The sequence below is a fragment of the Equus asinus genome, chromosome 3 (assembly GCF_041296235.1).
Source record: "Equus asinus isolate D_3611 breed Donkey chromosome 3, EquAss-T2T_v2, whole genome shotgun sequence".
Lineage (NCBI taxonomy): Eukaryota > Metazoa > Chordata > Mammalia > Perissodactyla > Equidae > Equus > Equus asinus.
In genome coordinates this window covers 108,383,966-108,402,171 of record NC_091792.1, presented here as the reverse complement: position 1 = coordinate 108,402,171, position 18,206 = coordinate 108,383,966, and the positions used below count along the sequence as shown (strand labels likewise).

General features: G+C 38.5%; 1 pseudogene; it reads right to left on the bottom strand.

Annotated features, from left to right (window-relative positions):
• Positions 1-4,701: 4,701 nt before the first annotated feature.
• LOC106840159 (UDP-glucuronosyltransferase 2B31-like) overlaps positions 4,702-18,206 on the bottom strand; it is a 35,826-nt pseudogene continuing 22,321 nt past the window's right edge.

The following is an 18,206-nucleotide window of genomic DNA, read 5'->3' as shown; positions in this document are numbered from 1 at the left end:
GCTGGTGGAATGCAATGCTTTTTTAAAAATTGGTAAGCCTTTCTACCATTGTTCACACTTCTATCCAAGGAGATATCAATCAGGAACTTAACATATGACCCTCCACCTCAAAGTAAATATATTACACGAACAGTCAGAGCATTTTTTTGGCAAGTTGAAAAAACAAAAAGTAAATGACCTTATTTTTATACAAATGTGTTTATTGTCTACAAGTGCTGTCATCCAGCTAAGAGATGGTGACCTTGCATGTGCAAGACACCTATGTAATGTAATATACTGTAGATGAGTTGAGAACTATAGGAAGCAAGAGGTTAACTGTGTCTGTAAGTCTCTGAAGAAATAGAGAAAGTTATTATACATGTATAGACATGTATTAGACAAAATGTATGTATTATACATATATATGACTCAAAATTTCCTGGATGATGGTTCAATAGATGTTATTTTTTTTTATAAAACTTTGTTCCATATGTAATTCTCATAACATTCAATTGATGAGTTTGAAATGTATGATTCAATGATTCATGGTATATTTGAAGAATTGTGCTACCACCATGAGGATCAAATGAAGATCATTTTCTTACACTGAAAGAAACCTTTACCCTTTAGATAGAACAGTCTAATCTCTGACTCCTCAAATCCTATCCAATCATTAATCTAGTTTCTGTCTCTATAGATTTGTCTTTTCTGAGTATTTCCTGTAATCTTCACATAATATTTTAAAGATTCATCCATATTGTAGCATATATCAGGGCTTCATTCTATTTTATTACCAGATAATAGTTCATAATATGGATGCACTACACTTTATTTATATGTCCAGCAGTTGATGGACATTTGTGTTTTTAAAAATTTTTTGGCTTTTATGAATAATGTTTATTAACATTCATGTGTAAGCTATGAATGAACATGTTTTCCTTTCTCTTGGGTATGTACCTAGAAGTGGAACTACTGCATCATATGGTAACTCTATGCTTCATCATTGACAAATTGGCCGACTCTTCTCCAAAGTGACTGCACCATTTTCCATTCCCCCTAGCAATTTATCATGGTCTCAATTTATCCATATCCTTGCCAGCACAGTATTATCTTTCTCTTTGATTATAGCCAAGATAGCAGGGGTGAAGTCATATCTCACAGTGGAATCACACCTCATTGTGGTTTTTTCTTACCTTTCCCTGTTGCTTAAGGATGTTAATCACTTTGGCATATGCTTGTTTGAACATTGTATATCTTCCTTGGAGAAATGCCTATTCAGAACCTTTGTCATTTTTTTGATTGTGTTATCTGTCTTCCTCTTTTTAATTGTAAGAGGGTTTATCTATCTATCTATCTATTTATCTATCTATATATACATACATATGCATATATGTATAATCTAGAAATAAATCTCTTACATATAGTGTATAAAAAGACAAAGGTTTTGTATATTGATTTATATCTTGCAAATTTACTGAGTTTGTGTATTAGTTTTAATATTTCCTCTGTAAGGTCTTTAAGGTTTTCTACATATAAGACCAGGCAATCTGCAAATAGAGATGATTTTATTTTATTCTTCCTGATTTGGATACATTTTATTTATTTTTGTTGCCTGATAGTCTGGATAGAACTTTAGTAAATGTTGAATAGAAGTAGTGAGAGTGAGCATCTTTGCCTTATTCTTGATTTTAGAGGAAATACTTTCAGTTTTTCACCTTTGAGTGTTATTGAGAAAGGTCTTTAAAAATGCCCTATGATGACTAGATTTGTGCATTTTGGTTTTTCTTTTTGTCTAATTTTACTTCGTTTATTTGGAGGATTTATTTGTAGATGTTAGCAAGTAAAAATTGTATTGTTTTGAAAGATTAAGGTATTAGTCATTATGAAGTATTTACCTTTATTTTTAGTAGTATTTCTGGTTTACTGTGTCTGATATTAGTATAGGTACAGCATCTCTCTTTGGTTACTGGTGAAATAAATCTTTTCCTACCTTTGTACTTACAATCTTCTTGTACACATTTGTGTAAGCATATCTTGTAAACAGTATATATAATTAATTTTGAAATCTAGTCTGACAATCTTTGTGTTTAAATGATTTAGCCTGTTTAGATTTACTGTTAGTACTGACATCTTTACATTTTCATTTACTACTTTATCCTGCATTTTCTTTTCTATTTGTACAATCTGCTTTATTTTTCCTTTTCTATTCTTCATTGCCTCTTTTAAAAGTATTTTTAAATTCAGTTGTACTGCTGTTTTATTCTCAATAATACAAGTTTAAAGTACTCTTAAGTGATACTCTCTTAATATAATAATAAGCTGATAGTAGTAACAAATCCTGAATTGATGGTCATTGTGCTAGGCACTACAAATTCCACATTATTTTCCTTTGGAATATGAAAAAAATTAATTATTAAAGATTTATTTTATCAAAATTAAAAAGTTTTCTGCTTGAAAGGGAAGCGATCTGAGAGTGAGAAATCAACCGACCTGAATGGGAGACAATATTTGCAAATCAAACGTCTGATAAGGTACTTGTATCCATAGTACATAAAAAATTCTTACAATCCAATAATGAGAAGACAAATAACCCAATTAAAATTGACAAGGAATTGAAATAGGTATTTCTCCAAGTTAGATAAATAAATGGCCAACAAGCACAAGAAAAGATGCTCAACAGTTTAGGCTACAAGGGAAATGCTAATCAAGACCACAAGGAGAGACCACTTCACATCCACCAGGATGGCTATAATAAAAAAGATTGATGATGACATGTGTTCACAATGATGTGGAGACTTGGAACCCTCATACACTGCTTGTGGGAGTGTAAAATGGTGCAGCCTCCTTGAACATCAGTTTGGCAATTCCTCATAAAATTACCATATGAACCATAATCCACTTATAGAAGCTATGCAAAACAAATGAAAACATATGTTCACACAAAAATATGATAGCAGTATTCATATTGGCAAATATGGAAACAACCGAAATGTCTGTGAACTGATAAATGTATAAATAAAGTGTGTTATAGTTTCATCATAGAATATAATTCAGCAATACAAACCTATAACAGGGAAGAAACTCAAAAACATTATCCTATGTGAAAGAAACCAGTTGCAAAAGGCCATGTATTGTATGATTTACTTTATGTGAAATGTCCAGAAGCACTTATCTATGGAGACTGAAATTTGATTAATAATTTCGTGGGCAGGGGGAAATGGGAACTTACTTCTAAAGCATGTCAGGTTTCTTTCTGCAGTGATGAATAAGTCCTAAATTTATATTATGGTGATGATTTTATAGCTCGGTAAACATACCACATGTATTTCATTTTTATACTTTAAACAGGTGAATTTTATAGTATGTAAATTATGTTTAACTTTAAAATTTTTAAAAATAATTATAATAAAATCAATTTTGAGCAAAAGATATTTATAATTTTATAAACTTTAGGTACTGAATTCGTATCTTGTATGATATTTCTTCTATTTCCTCATTCATTCTTTCTATGAGTTCTATCATATTTTTAAAAATGTGTCCTTTATACAAATACCTATAGAACTTCACATTTTTTGTTTTGAAAATTGTTGCACCAGTTGATTATCCATTAAATCAATGGGCATAAAATGCATTTTGAAATAAATGTGTGGTTAAAAGTAAAAGTAGACATAAGAATGGTTAATTCTTGTCAATGATTTCAAAATTAGCTTCTAAAACTGGATGAAACTCATATTCACTGTTAACAAGAGAACATATCTATAAATACTATCTATTAAAAAAATGTTGATACTTAGGATGGGTCATTAATGACTGTCTTCAAGGCATTGAGCAAATCTGTACTTGACATTGTACTGAAGTCCACTCCAACCACTGCTCCCTTGGTCTTCATGAACAATGTTACCAGGTTGATCCACAGACAAAGGAATACCCAAGATAGGGATCCTGTGGTAGATCACCTTATTTAGAAACAGATTAGTATACACTTGAAATTGCATTAAACTGTCTCTCAGAACTTAAAGAAAGAGGCACCTCCATCAGCCATAGGGTAAGTGAAGGCTACATAGAAAATTGATGTGTTTCTTATGACTTGAAAACTGAATACAAGTTTCTAGGGGGATAAATTGAAAGAGAATATTCTGGATTTAAAAAAGAGTGTGTGCAAATAAAAGGGGGCCATGAGAGAATGGATTCTCTTAATGAAGTAGTGAAGTCACTGAGTCTGATAAGTAGCATGTCAAGGCAAGAGAAAGTATGATGGTGGTGGCACAGGAATCAGTGGAAAGAAAGGCTGCACTTCATAATACAATGTATTATTACTTCATGAAAAAGACTGTGGACTTTTTTCCTGTAGAATAGGGAGTCACTGGTAACAAAAAAAGGAGATGTTATATTTTAGTGGCACCTGATATCCCCCCACAGTAGGGTAAAGGATTGGTATAAGGGGAGAATTAGGTGACAGAGAGATAACCTAGAAAGTTGTTGAAAAAAGGCTGTGTGAGAGATAATTACACATGAAGTAAAGATACATTGATTCTGGCAATAAAGAATGTGATTGTGCATAATAAAATGCCAAATATTATATCTTATCATTTCCCCTAAGACTGGGAAGTAAATATAAGGAAGTCAAGTTTATTTTTGATGTTTTCAATAATAAATGTTCAATGAATTTACTTCCTTTTGAACTATTGTCGCTCTGGTTGGCTGCTCCTCTCATTTCAGTGTTTATTTTCCAGTCATACCAAGAAGGTCATTCTGGAGGATCCACTTATACAGCCGAGTATTTGGCCCTAAAGTATTTGGTTTCTTGCCATCAAATCTCCATATAACCTGTTCAGATAAAGAAAATACCTATTTCATGAGTTGAACTTCATAGCTATAGCAGAATCTAAATAGATCAAGAGGCATCTAATTAAACCCCTTCAATATAACAGATGAGGAAATGAGGGCAAGAGATGATAAGTAATGAGAACCAATAAAACACTGATGTAATAGGAATGCCCATATAACATGTAATTAGTTTTATATTGAATTATGCATGAATGCAATCACGTTGTTTCACACTTAGTGGTTAAACAATGAGATATTCAATCACCAATGTAAGAATATAAAAAATCTTTAGGTAGTCATTATAATTCTAGTGTGAAAAAATAGTAGCAAATTACTAATGATCTGCATATTTCTTTTGTTTTAACTATTTATTATATTATCTCACCTCTTACAGATTTAATATTAACCTCTTTATTTCTTTTTCAGTGATACTAGAAGTAGTTTTGATACATCCTTTTGTTTCATAAGTTATTTTATTACTTTTATGTCTTTTGATTTAAAAATCAGTGCAATCAGCTATTTGTGAGAATAGAATAATTCTGACATTTGACAATTTATTAATGATAAATAATTTCTGCTTACACATGTGCTTAGCTTATTTTAGATTACTAATTATTAACCACTACTTCCAAGAAAGATTTCAAGTGGTAACTTTTTTTTTTTTTTTTTTTTTTTTTTTTTTTTTTTTTTTCTGTTTCCACTTAATACCATTCTATATATTTTTTTTTTTTTTTTTTTTTTTTTTTTTTTTTTTTATTAATGTTATGATGGATTACAGGCTTGTGAAATTTCAGTTGTACATTTTTGTTAGTCATGTTGTGGGTACACCACTACCCCCTCCGTGCCCTCCCCCCACCCCCCCTTTTCCCTGGTAACCACCGATCAGATCTCCTTCTCAATATACTAATTTCCACCTATGAGTGGAGTCATATAGAGTTCGTCTTTCTCTGACTGACTTATTTCGCTTAACATAATGCCCTCGAGGTCCATCCACATTGTTGTGAATGGGCCAATTTCGTCTTTTTTTATGGCTGAGTAGTATTCCATTGTGTATATATACCACATCTTCTTTATCCAATCATCAGTTTCTGGGCATGTAGGCTGGTTCCACGTCTTGGCTATTGTAAATAATGCTGCGATGAACATAGGGGTGCAACGGACTCTTGAGATATCTGATATCAGGTTCTTAGGATAGATACCCAGTAATGGGATGGCTGGGTCATAGGGTATTTCTATTTTTAACTTTTTGAGAAATCTCCATACTGTTTTCCATAGTGGCTGTACCAGTTTGCATTCCCACCAACAGTGTATGAGGGTTCCTCTTTCTCCACAACCTCTCCAACATTTGTCATTCTTGGTTTTGGATGTTTTTGCCAATCTAACGGGGGTAAGGTGATATCTTAGTGTAGTTTTGATTTGCATTTCCCTGATGATTAGCGATGATGAACATCTTTTCATGTGTCTATTGGCCATATTCATATCTTCTTTTGAGAAATGTCTGTTCATGTCCTCTGCCCATTTTTTGATCGGGTTGTTTGTTTTTTTGTTGTTAAGCAGTGTGAGTTCTTTGTATATTATGGAGATTAACCCTTTGTCGGATAAGTGGCTTGTAAATATTTTTTCCCAATTAGTGAGCTGTTTTTTTGTTTCAATTCTGTTTTCCCTTGCCTTGAAGAAGCTCTTTAGTCTGATGAAGTCCCATTTGTTTATTCTTTCTATTGTTTCCCTCAACTGAGGAGTTACAGTGTCCGAAAAGATTCTTTTGAAACTGATGTCAAAGAGTGTACTACCTATATTCTCTTCCAAAAGACTTATTGTCTCAGGCCTAATCTTTAGGTCTTTGATCCATTTTGAGTTTATTTTGGTGTGTGGTGAAAAAGAATGGTCGATTTTCAATCTTTTGCATGTGGCTGTCCAGTTTTCCCAGCACCATTTGTTGAAGAGACTTTCTTTTCTCCATTGTAGGCCCTCTGCTCCTTTGTCGAAGATTAGCTGTCCATAGATGTGTGGTTTTATCTCTGGGCTTTCAATTCTGTTCCATTGATCTGTGCACCTGTTTTTGTACCAGTACCATGCTGTTTTGATCACTGTAGCTTTGTAGTATGTTTTGAAATCAGGGATTGTGATTCCGCCGGCTTTGTTTTTCTTGCTCAAGATTGCTTTAGCAATTCGTGGTCTTTTGTTCCCCCATATGAATTTTAGGATTGTTTGTTGAATTTCTGTGAAGAATGTTCTTGGGATTCTGATTGGGATAGCATTGAATCTGTATATTGCTTTGGGTAGTATGGACATTTTAACTATGTTTATTCTTCCAATCCATGTGCAAGGAATGTCTTTCCATCTCTTTATGTCATCGTCAATTTCTTTCAAGAAAGTCTTGTAGTTTTCATTGTATAGATCCTTCACTTCCTTGGTTAAGTTTATCCCAAGGTATTTTATTCTTTTCGTTGCGATTGTGAATGGGATAGAGTTCTTGAGTTCTTTTTCTGTTAGTTTATTGTTAGTGTATAGAAATGCTACTGATTTATGCACGTTAATTTTATACCCTGCTACTTTGCTGTAGTTGTTGATTATTTCTAATAGTTTTTCTGTGGATTCTTTGGGGTTTTCTATGTATAAGATCATGTCGTCTGCAAACAACGCGAGTTTTACTTCTTCGTTACCTATTTGGATTCCTTTTATTTTTTTTTCCTGCCGAATTGCTCTGGCCAGCACCTCCAGTACTATGTTGAATAGGAGTGGTGAAAGTGGGCACCCTTGTCTTGTTCCTGTCCTCAGAGGGATGGCTTTCAGCTTTTGTCCATTGAGTATGATGTTGGCTGTGGGTCTATCATATATGGCCTTTATTATGTTGAGGTACTTTCCTTCTATACCCATTTTACTGAGGGTTTTTATCATAAATGGGTGTTGGATCTTGTCGAATGCTTTCTCTGCGTCTATTGAGATGATCATGTGGTTTTTGTTTTTCATTTTGTTGATGTAGTGTATCACGTTGATTGACTTGCGGATGTTGAACCATCCCTGTGTCCCTGGTATAAATCCCACTTGATCCTGGTGTATAATCTTTTTGATGTAATGCTGTAATCGGTTTGCCAAAATTTTGTTGAGGATTTTTGCATCTATGTTCATCAGTGATATCGGCCTGTAGTTCTCCTTCTTTGTGTTGTCCTTGTCAGGTTTGGGGATCAGAGTGATGTTGGCTTCATAGAATGTGTTAGGGAGTTCTCCATCTTTCTCAATTTTCTGGAACAGTTTGAGGAGAATAGGTATTAAGTCTTCTTTGAATGTTTGGTAGAATTCTCCAGAGAAGCCGTCTGGTCCTGGACTCTTGTTTTTGGGAAGGTTTTTGATTACCGTTTCTATTTCCTTTCTTGTGATTGGTCTATTCAGATTCTCCATTTCTTCCTGATTCAGTTTGGGGAGATTGTAGGAGTCTAGGAATTTGTCCATTTCTTCCAGGTTGTTCAATTTGTTGGCATATAGTTTTTCATAGTATTCTCTTATGATCTCTTGTATTTCATTGGTATCTGTTGTGATTTCTCCTCTCTCATTCCTGATTTTATTAATTTGCGCTTTCTCTCTTCTTTTCTTGGTGAGTCTGGCTAGGGGTTTGTCAATTTTGTTAATTCTTTCGAAGAACCAACTCTTTGTTTCATTGATCCTTTCTATTGTCTTTTTTGTTTCAATATCGTTTATTTCTGCTCTTATTTTTTATTATTTCCCTCCTTCTACTGACTCTGGGCTTTGTTTGTTCTTCTTTTTCTAGTTCTGTTAGGTGTCGTTTGAGGTTGCTTACGTGAGCTTTTTCTTGTTTAGTGAGGTGAGCCTGTATTGCGATGAATTTCCCTCTTAGGACTGCTTTTGCTGCATCCCAAATGATTTGGTATGTCGTGTTCTCATTTTCATTTGTCTCCAGATAATATTTGATTTCTTCTTTAATTTCTTCAATGATCCATTGTTTGTTGAGAAGCGTGTTGTTTAGTCTCCACATTTTTGCACCTTTCTCTGCTTTTTTCTTGTAGTTGATTTCTAGTTTAATAGCGTTATGATCAGAAAAGATGCTTGATATTATTTCAACTCTCTTGTATTTATTGATGTTTGCTTTGGTTCCCAAAATATGGTCAATCCTTGAGAATGTTCCATGTGCACTTGAGAAGAATGTGTAACCTGCTGTTTTTGGATGAAGTGTTCTATATATATCTATTAAGTCCATCTGGTCTAATTTTTCATTTAATTCTATTATTTCCTTGTTGATTTTCTGTCTGGATGTTCTGTCCATTGGTGTTAATGGTGTGTTGAGGTCCCCTACTATTATTGTATTGTTGTTGTTGTCTTCTTTTAGTTCTATTAAGAGTTGCTTTACAAATTTTGGTGCTCCTGTGTTGGGTGCATATATATTTATAAGTGTTATGTCTTCTTGGTGGAGAGTCCCTTTTATCATTATATACTGTCCCTCTTTATCTTTCTTTATCTGTTTTGCTTTGAAATCTACCTTGTCTGATATTAGTATAGCGACACCTGCTTTCTTTTGTTCATTATTAGCTTGGAGTATTGTTCTCCATCCCTTCACTCTGAGTCTGTGTTTGTCTTTGGGGCTGAGGTGTGTTTCCTGGAGGCAGCATATTGTTGGATCTTGTTCTTTGATCCATCCTGCCACTCTGTGTCTTTTGATTGGGGAGTTCAATCCATTTACATTTAGAGTGATTATTGAGACGTGGGGGCCTACCACTCCCATTTTGTGTCTTGTTTTCCGGTTTTCTTCAGTTTCCTTTGTTTCTCGTCCCATGGTTTAATCTGTTCTGATGTAGAGCTACTACTCTCTGTTGTTGTCCTTCTACTTATCTCCTCTGCTCTTGGTTTTGTAGCCCCTTTCCTTTTTTGGATTTTTCAGGAAAGAGGGTTTTCCTGAGGATTTCCTGAAGAGGAGGTTTTGTGGCAATGAACTCCCTTAATTTTTGTTTGTCTGGGAAAGTTTTTATTTCTCCATCGTATTTGAAGGATATTTTCGCTGGGTAGAGAATTCTCGGCTGTAGATTTTTGTCCTTCAGATTTTTGAATATATCATTCCACTCTCTTCTAGCCTGTAAAGTTTCTGCTGAGAAATCTGCTGATAGCCTGATGGGGGTTCCTTTGTAGGTTAGTTTCTTTTGCCTGGCTGTCCTTAATATTTTCTCCTTGTCGTTGACTCTTGCTAGCTTCACTACTATATGCCGTGGAGTTGGTCTTCTTGCATTGATAAAGTTTGGAGATCTATTGGCTTCTGTCACCTGAAGATCCATCTCCCTCACCAGATTTGGGAAGTTCTCAGCCATTATTTCTTTGAATAGGTTTTCTGCCCCTTTCTCCTTCTCTTCTCCCTCTGGTATACCTATAATCCTTACGTTGCATCTCCTAATTGTGTCTGATAATTCTCGGAGAGTTTCTTCATTTCTTTTAAGTCTTGCTTCTCTCTCCTCCTCTGCCTGCAACAATTCTATATTGCCATCTTCCAAATTGCTAATTCTTTCCTCCATATTATCGGCCCTACTGTTCAGAGCATCTAGATTTTTCTTAATCTCCTCTATTGTGTTCTTCATTTCCAATATTTCTGTTTGGTTCTTCTTTATCGTATCAAACTCTTTTGTGACATAGCTCCTGAACTCGTTGAGTTGTCGGTCAGAATTCTCTCTTAACTCATTGAGAATCTTAATGATGGCTGTTTTGAAGTCATCGTCATTTAGGTTATACATCTCATTTTCTTTGGGATTGTTTTCTGTGTATTTGTTGCTTTCTTTCTGTTCTGGAGATTTGATGTATTTTTTCATATTGCTTGATGTTGTTGATTTGTGCCTCCGCATGGAGATAGAGTTTAGTTGCTCCTTTCACTTGTTTCAGCTGCTGCGGTGGGAGGAGCAGCTGTTTATATTTCACCAACCAGGAACCCTGTCCGTAGTTGCTAACTGGGCCTGGGCCCCTCTTCGTAGCCACAGTGGCCCTTTGGATTCCCTCCTCTGCTGTGGGGGCCGTCACAGGGGGGCTTCAGGCTGCAGGTGCCTACTGTTGCAGCCCACCTAGATGTGCTCTCTCCTTGGGGTCTGCAACGGTGTTATGGGCTTTTCCAGCAGCCAGGGGTGGGATCACTTATATTTGTCGCTCCGTTGCTGTCGGCACCCACCAAATCTCACTTGTCCTCTATAGGTCGCAGGAGAGCTATTGGCATCTTCTACAGTCTGTGGTTAGTACACCTAGTTATGCTGCTTTTGCCCTGGGGTCTTCCAGCCTTGTGGCTGGCGGCTGGGTGCCTTCTACTGGTGCTGTGCAGAGGCTTTCCCTAAGGCTGCTGTGAGCCTGTAGGGTTTCCCCCTAGGCTACTAAGCTGGGTCTCTGGAACTCTCTCCAGCCCCAGTCCTCTCCGAGATCTCCGGCAATCCCTAGACCCACGGGGCGGGCAATGGCAGCTGGGGGTCGCCCCGCCCTCAGGGCTTCTCTCCTGGCCTCTCCCGGAGCCGTGAATGCTGGGCGTGGCCCCTCTGCCAATGACAGACAGGGAGTTTTGTCTGCTGCCCAGCGGAGCTCCAGCGCTTCCCCTCCGGGTCGCAGAACCGGCCTTTGAAAATTCCACCGGCCCCGGTCCTCTCCGAGATCTCCGGCAATCCCTAGCCTCACGGGGTGGGCAACGGCAGCTGGGGGTCGCCCCGCCCTCAGGGCTTCTCTCCGGGCCTCTGCCGGAGCCGTGAATGCTCAGCGTGGCCCCTCTGCTAATAGCAAACAGAGAGTTTTGTCTGCTGCCTGGGCGGAGCTCCAGCGCTTCCCCTCCGGGTCGCAGGACCGGCCTTTTGAAAGTTCCCCCCGCCCCGGTCTTCTCCGAGATCTCCGGCAATCCCTAGCCCCACGGGGCGGGCAACGGCAGCTGGGGGTCGCCCCGCCCTCAGGGCTTCTCTCCGGGCCTCTGCCGGAGCGTGAATGCTGGGCGTGGCCCCTCTGCTAACGGCAGGCAGAGGGTTTTGTCTGCTGCCCGGGCGGAGTTCCGGCGCTTCCCCTCCGGGTCGCAGGACCGGCCTTTGAAAATTCCCCCGGCCCCGGTCCTCTCCGAGATCTCCGGCAATCCCTAGCCTCACGGGGTGGGCAACGGCAGCTGGGGGTCGCCCCGCCCTCAGGGCTTCGCTCCGGGCCTCTCCCGGAGCCGTGAATGCTCAGCGTGGCCCCTCTGCTAATGGCAGACAGAGAGTTTTGTCTGCTGACCGGGCGGAGCTCCGGTACTTCCCCTCCGGGTCGCAGGACCGGCCTTTGAAAATTCCCCCCGCCCCGGTCCTCTCCGAGATCTCCGGCAATCCCTAGTCCCACGGGGCGGGCAACGGCAGCTGGGAGATCTCCGTGCCCTCCGTGTCTCTCTCTGGGACCCTCCGGGCGCCCCGAGCACCAGGCTGGATCCCCCCGCCAATGGCGGGGAGAGACTCTCCCCGCGGGCTCAGGTGTGCAACTCCAAAGTTTCCCTCTGCGTTTAGGAGTAATTGCAGGGGGTTTAGGTAGGGTTCTGGTCACCTGTTTCCACCGTCGCTCCTCTGTTGTGTTCTCGCTCCTGCCCTAGACGTGCGTGGATCCTCTGGGGGCGTCCGTTGGAAGAAAGCCGCTTGCGGGTACCAGGCTGCCCGTCGGGGTCGGAGAGCCCTCACCTATTTCCACATCCTCCGGGAGGAAAGTCCATCCGCCTTCCGATGTATAGTCGCGTGGGTGTCTCAGACGTCCTGAGATGCTGTCTGGATATCCTTTGTCAAGCGATAAGTGTCCAAATAATTGTAGACTCGAAGGGCGAGAGACAAAGAGGACTACTCACGGCGCCATCTTGGCTCCTCTCCCCCAAGTGGTAACTTTTTGCATGAATCCTATATTATCACTATTGCTAGGTTTGGAAATCTTTTAAATACAGAAAAGAAGAGCCCATCCACACTTCATAAACAACAGTATAGCAATTAGTAAAGATTGAATATCATGATGATTTTAAATTTTATTTAGCTGGCTAACACTTCAATGATGTGATACAATTCAGTGACAGCATTGATTAATATGGTTTCTTATAGCCAAGCCATTTCCAAGTCCAATATCAAAATTAGTTACAGATTTTAGAATTCCCAAGCCATCCTCATAAGACATATTTTAATTTACAAATTGTTAACATCTATTTGCTATTTGAGTGTTAAAGTAACTTCAGGTTTTCAGCAAGTTAACATAGATGATAAAAAGGTCTATCAGTTAGGAAACTAGATTAGTTCACAAATGCACAGAGACTCCAAGTATGTTTACTAGAAATCATTTACCTGCACAGAGACTCCAAGTATGTTTACTAGAAATCATTTACCTCCATATTTTATAGCAAAGGAAGCATCTGAAAATTTTTAATGCTAAGCTTGCTTCTACTTGACTCCTTTTTTATATTTCCTTCTCCATCATCAATCCAGAGGAGTTATCATTTGATAGATTAGAAGCAAAACACTTTTAGGACCACATTTGATAAAGCACAGGATCACCTTAAGAACTAGACCCACCGCCACCCTTTCTCTTATGTTCTCTTGCTTCAGACTTTAGCAAGGCCCAGGTCACAAGGGCAGTCTTTTTTCCTTCTTTTTCAGGCCAGTTTTTTTTCTTTCTCTGAATCATCATGGCTGGATAGGTAGCTGGAATCACCTTCTTGAGCCTTGGCCATCCTTTTTCTGAATAGCACCCTGAAAAGCACATTGAATAGGCCTATTCCAAAATTGAGGGGAAATAAAAGAGGCCTGGATTACCTGGCAAGCTAAACTGCAGGATCCCTTTCAGACTGTTATCAATTCCTGCTCAAGGTAACTGTTAAAATTTAACTGCTTTCTGAGAACATCTGTAGTGTGCCCTTGGGAATCCTGCCAGGAAAAGGAGCAAATTACAGGGCAGAATTTGTTGATCTCTGTATCTGCCTGCAATATCATAATACCAAAATTGCACACTACATCTCTTAAATATATTGCTTCTTGTTCACAATGGTAATGGCAAAGTTATTGTCAGTCAGACACCCTCTGCACTATTTTAGCACCTGTCATGTATATTTTTGTTTGTAAACTAATATCTGAGATAAATTGGAGCTCACAGAATAGTTTAACTTTCAGGTAGGAAATTTCTGTAATAGACACTTTACAGAGTTAAGAGACTCATTACTTAGTTGTCCACTATTAAGGTACTTTATCTTACACTTTGTGGAATCTGGACAAGGGCTGATGCAATCACATTGGCCCTTTCTTCTGTCATGTTTCTGACCATTGACCCCAGAGTAAACACCACAATACCATTTTATCCAAGATTCTGGGCAAATTCTTCCATTTCCTATGGAGAATGATTTGCTTCATCATAAAAAAAAACAGCATAGCAAACACTATTAAAAGAATTGATGCAAACAACTAAAGAGAGAAAAATCATGTATTACAAGGAATTATTTAGAGTAGTGGCTAGTTTTGTAAAATTGTGGTGTAATATACATAACATAAAATTTACCATCTTAACCGTTCCTAACTGTACAGTTCAGTAGTGTTAAGTACATGCACCTTATTGTACAACCAATGTCCATAACCTTTTCATCTTATAAAACTAGGACTCTACCCATTATACAATATTTCCCCATTTCTCTCTTCACCAGTCCCTGGCAACCATAATTATACTTTCTCTGTCTATGAATTTGACTAATCTAGATACCTCACATAAATGGAATCATACAGTATTGGTCTTTTTGTGAGCGGCCCATTTTACTTAGCGTAATGTCGTTAAGTTTCATCTATTATGTAGCATTTGTTAGAATTGCCTTGTATTTTAAGTTTGAGTACTATTCTATTGTGTGTATATATATATATATATACCACATTTTGTTTATTGATTCATTCACCAATGGACACTTGGGTTACTTCCATGTTTTGGCTCTTGTGAATAGTGCTGCTGTGAAGATGGGTGTGTAAATATGTCATCAGGATCTCAATATCAATTCTTTTGGATATATACCCAAAAGTGCAATTGCTGGACCAAATGGTAGTTCATTTTTAAATTTTTGAAGAACCTCAACTTCTTTTACATTAGTGGTTGTTTATGACAGACCTAATTCCTCATTTCCTTTCTGAGTATACAGTTGACATGAGATTAATTTCCTCTATTATGCATACTTGTGTAAATATGTGTGTCTCTGTGTGCCTATGTGTATGTTTGTGTGTATAAGCAAGAAATTAAATAGGGCCAGTACACAGTCTTGAGGAGGAAATGCTCTCAGACAATATTATATCTGGACTCTTCATTTATAAAGTTATTACCTACAGGCATACCTCAGAGATGTTGCCGGCTCAGTTTCACACCACTGCGATAAAACAAATATCGCAGTAAAGGAAGTCACACAAATTTTTTGGTTTCCTAGTGCCTATAAATGCTATATTTATGTTATACTATAGCCTATTAAGCGTGTGATAGCATTATGGCTAAAAACAATGTACATACCTTAGTTAAAAACTACTTTATTGCTAAACAATGCTAACCGTCACCTGAGCCTCAAGGAGTCATTATAATTTCGCAAGTGGAGGATCTTACCTCAATGTTGATGGCTGCTGACTGATCAGGGTGGTGGTTGATGAAGGTTGGGGCGGCTGTAGTAATTTCTTAAAATAAAACAATAGTGAAGTTTGCAGCATCAATTGACTTTTCCTTTCATGAACATTTTCTCTGTAGCATTTGTGATGTGATTGTGTTTGATAACACTTTACTCATAGTAGATATTCTTTCAAAATTGGAGTCAGTCCTCTCAAACTATCAATTTTGCCAGCTTTATCAACTAAGTTTATGTAACCCTTTAAATCCTTTATTGTTATTTCAACAGTCTTCACAGCATCTTCACCAGGAGTAGATTCCCTCTCAAGGAACCACTTTCTTTTCTTATCCATAAGAAGCAACTCATCATTCACTGAAGTTTTATCATGAGAACGCAGCAATTCAGCCACATCTTCAGGCTCCACTTCTAATTCTAATTCTCTTGCTATTTCCACCACATCTGCAGTCACTTGCTCCACTCAACCCCTCAGAGTCATCCATGAAGGTTGGAACCAACATTAAACTTCTATTGATGTTGATATTTTGATCTCTTCCCATGAATCGCAAGTGTTCTTCATGGTATTTAGAACGGTGAATCACTTCCAGAAGGCTTTAAATTTACTTTGCCCAGACTCATCAAAGGAATCCCTATCTGTGGCAGCTGTAGCCCCACAAAATGTATTTCTGAAATAATAAAACTTTAAAATCAAAATTACTCTTTGATCCATGGGCTGCAGATTGGATGTTGTGTTAGTAGGCAAGAAAACGACATTAATCTTGTTGTACATCTTCTTCAGAACTTTTGTGTGATCAGTTGCATTGTCAATGAGCAGCAATATTCAGTAATATTTTTAAAGGAATCTTTTTTTCTGAGAAGTAGTTCTCAACAGTGGGATTAAAATATTCAGTCAACCATGTTGCAAACACATGTGCTGTCATCCAGGCTTTGTTTTTCTATTTATAGAGCACAAGCAGAGAAGATTTAGCATGATTTTTAACAGCCCTAGGATTTTTGAAATGGTAAGTGAGTATTGGCTTCAACTTCAAGTCACCAGCTACATTAGCCCCTAACAAGAGAGTCAGATGCTCCTTTGAAGCCAGGCATTGACTTCTCCTTTCTAGTTATGAAATACCCAGATGGCATCTTCTTCCAATATAGGGCTGTTACATTTACATTGAAAATCTTCTTTAGTGTAGCCACCTTCATTAATGATCTTAGCTAGATCTTCTGGATAACTTGCTGCAGCTTTTACATCAGCACTTGCTGCTTCACTTTGCACTTTTATATTGTAAAGACGGTATCTTCTTTAAACCTCATGAACCAACCTCTGATAGCTTCAGACTTCTCTTTTGCAGTTTCCTTACCTCTCTCAGCCTTCATAGAATTGAATAGAGTTAGGGCCTTACTCTGGATTAAGCTTTGGCTTAAGGGAGTGTTGTGCCTGGTTTGATTTTCTATCCAGACCACTAAGACTTTCTCCATATTAGCAATAAGTCTGTTATGCTTTCTTATCATTCACATGTTTAATGGAATAGCACTTCTAATTTCTTTCAAAAATTTTTCCTTTGCATTTATAACTTAGTTAACTTCTTGGCACAAGAAGTCTACTTTTCAGCCTATCTCAGCTTTCAATATGCTTTCCTTACTAAGCTCAATCATTTCTAGCTTTTAATTTCAAGTGAGACATGTGTGACTCTTCCTTTCACTTCAACACTTAAAGGCCATTGTAGGGTTATTAAGTGGCCTTTTTAAAACACTGTTGTTTCTCAGGGGATAGGGATGCCCGAAGAGAGGGAGAGAGACAGGAGGAGAGTCCAGTTGGTGGAGCAGTCAGAACACACAGCATTTATCAATTAAATTCATGGTCATATATGGACATGGCTCATGGCACCTTAAAACAATTACAATAGTAACATCAAAGATCATTGATCACATACTACACATTACCATAAGAAATACAATAATAATGAAAAAGTTTGAAACATTGTGAGAATTAACAAAATGTGACACAGAGACATAAAGTGAGCAAATGCTGTTGGAAAAAATGTGCCAATAGACTTGCTTAACATAGGGTTGCCACAAACCTTCAATTTGTAAAAAATGCAATACTGAAGGTGACATCAGAATCGTGGTGGGGTGAGTTGTTCCCTTTGTCTCTACCCTCTAAGTTACAAGCAGTAGGACATTTGCAGACCAAAAAAGGGCCCTCTGCACAGCATATCAGAATCCCACAGAAATCCGTACAGCTATGCATCTGAAGGTGGGTGAACTGGACCTCCTGAGTTGATGGAACCGGGGGAGACGTTGGGGCACATCCCAAGACTGGAGGTTCCATGAACTGTGGTTGTGCCTGCTACCAGAGGCCCAGGGAACTGAGGTAAAATCCATGAATGAAGGCCCCAGGAATCCAGGCAGCCCATGCTCCCAGACGTGCCAGGAATCTCTGTGAGGCCTGTGACCAGAGTCTTTAGGAAATGAGATGATACTTGTGACACATTCGTATGTCCCTCCCCTGGTAGTGGCTGAGAACTCTGGCCCTTTCAGAAGCAGGGGTTACATCTGAGACCCAATGGACCAGCAGTGGTAGAGGTACCTGTCACCTGAGGTTCCAGCAATCATGCTGGTGCCAGAGACCAGAGGCTTCAGGAACCACAACAACACTGGTGACACAGCCCTACCTCTTTCCCCAGCAGTGGTGTGTGGTGTAAGTAACCTGAGGAATCAGGAGATGCTGTGGTGCCAGAGACTCTGCACTTGTTGGTGGCACCACAGACACAAGTCCAGACAGCTGCGGAAACTTCATAGAAAACCCTGGTCCCCCAGAAGCAGTGGT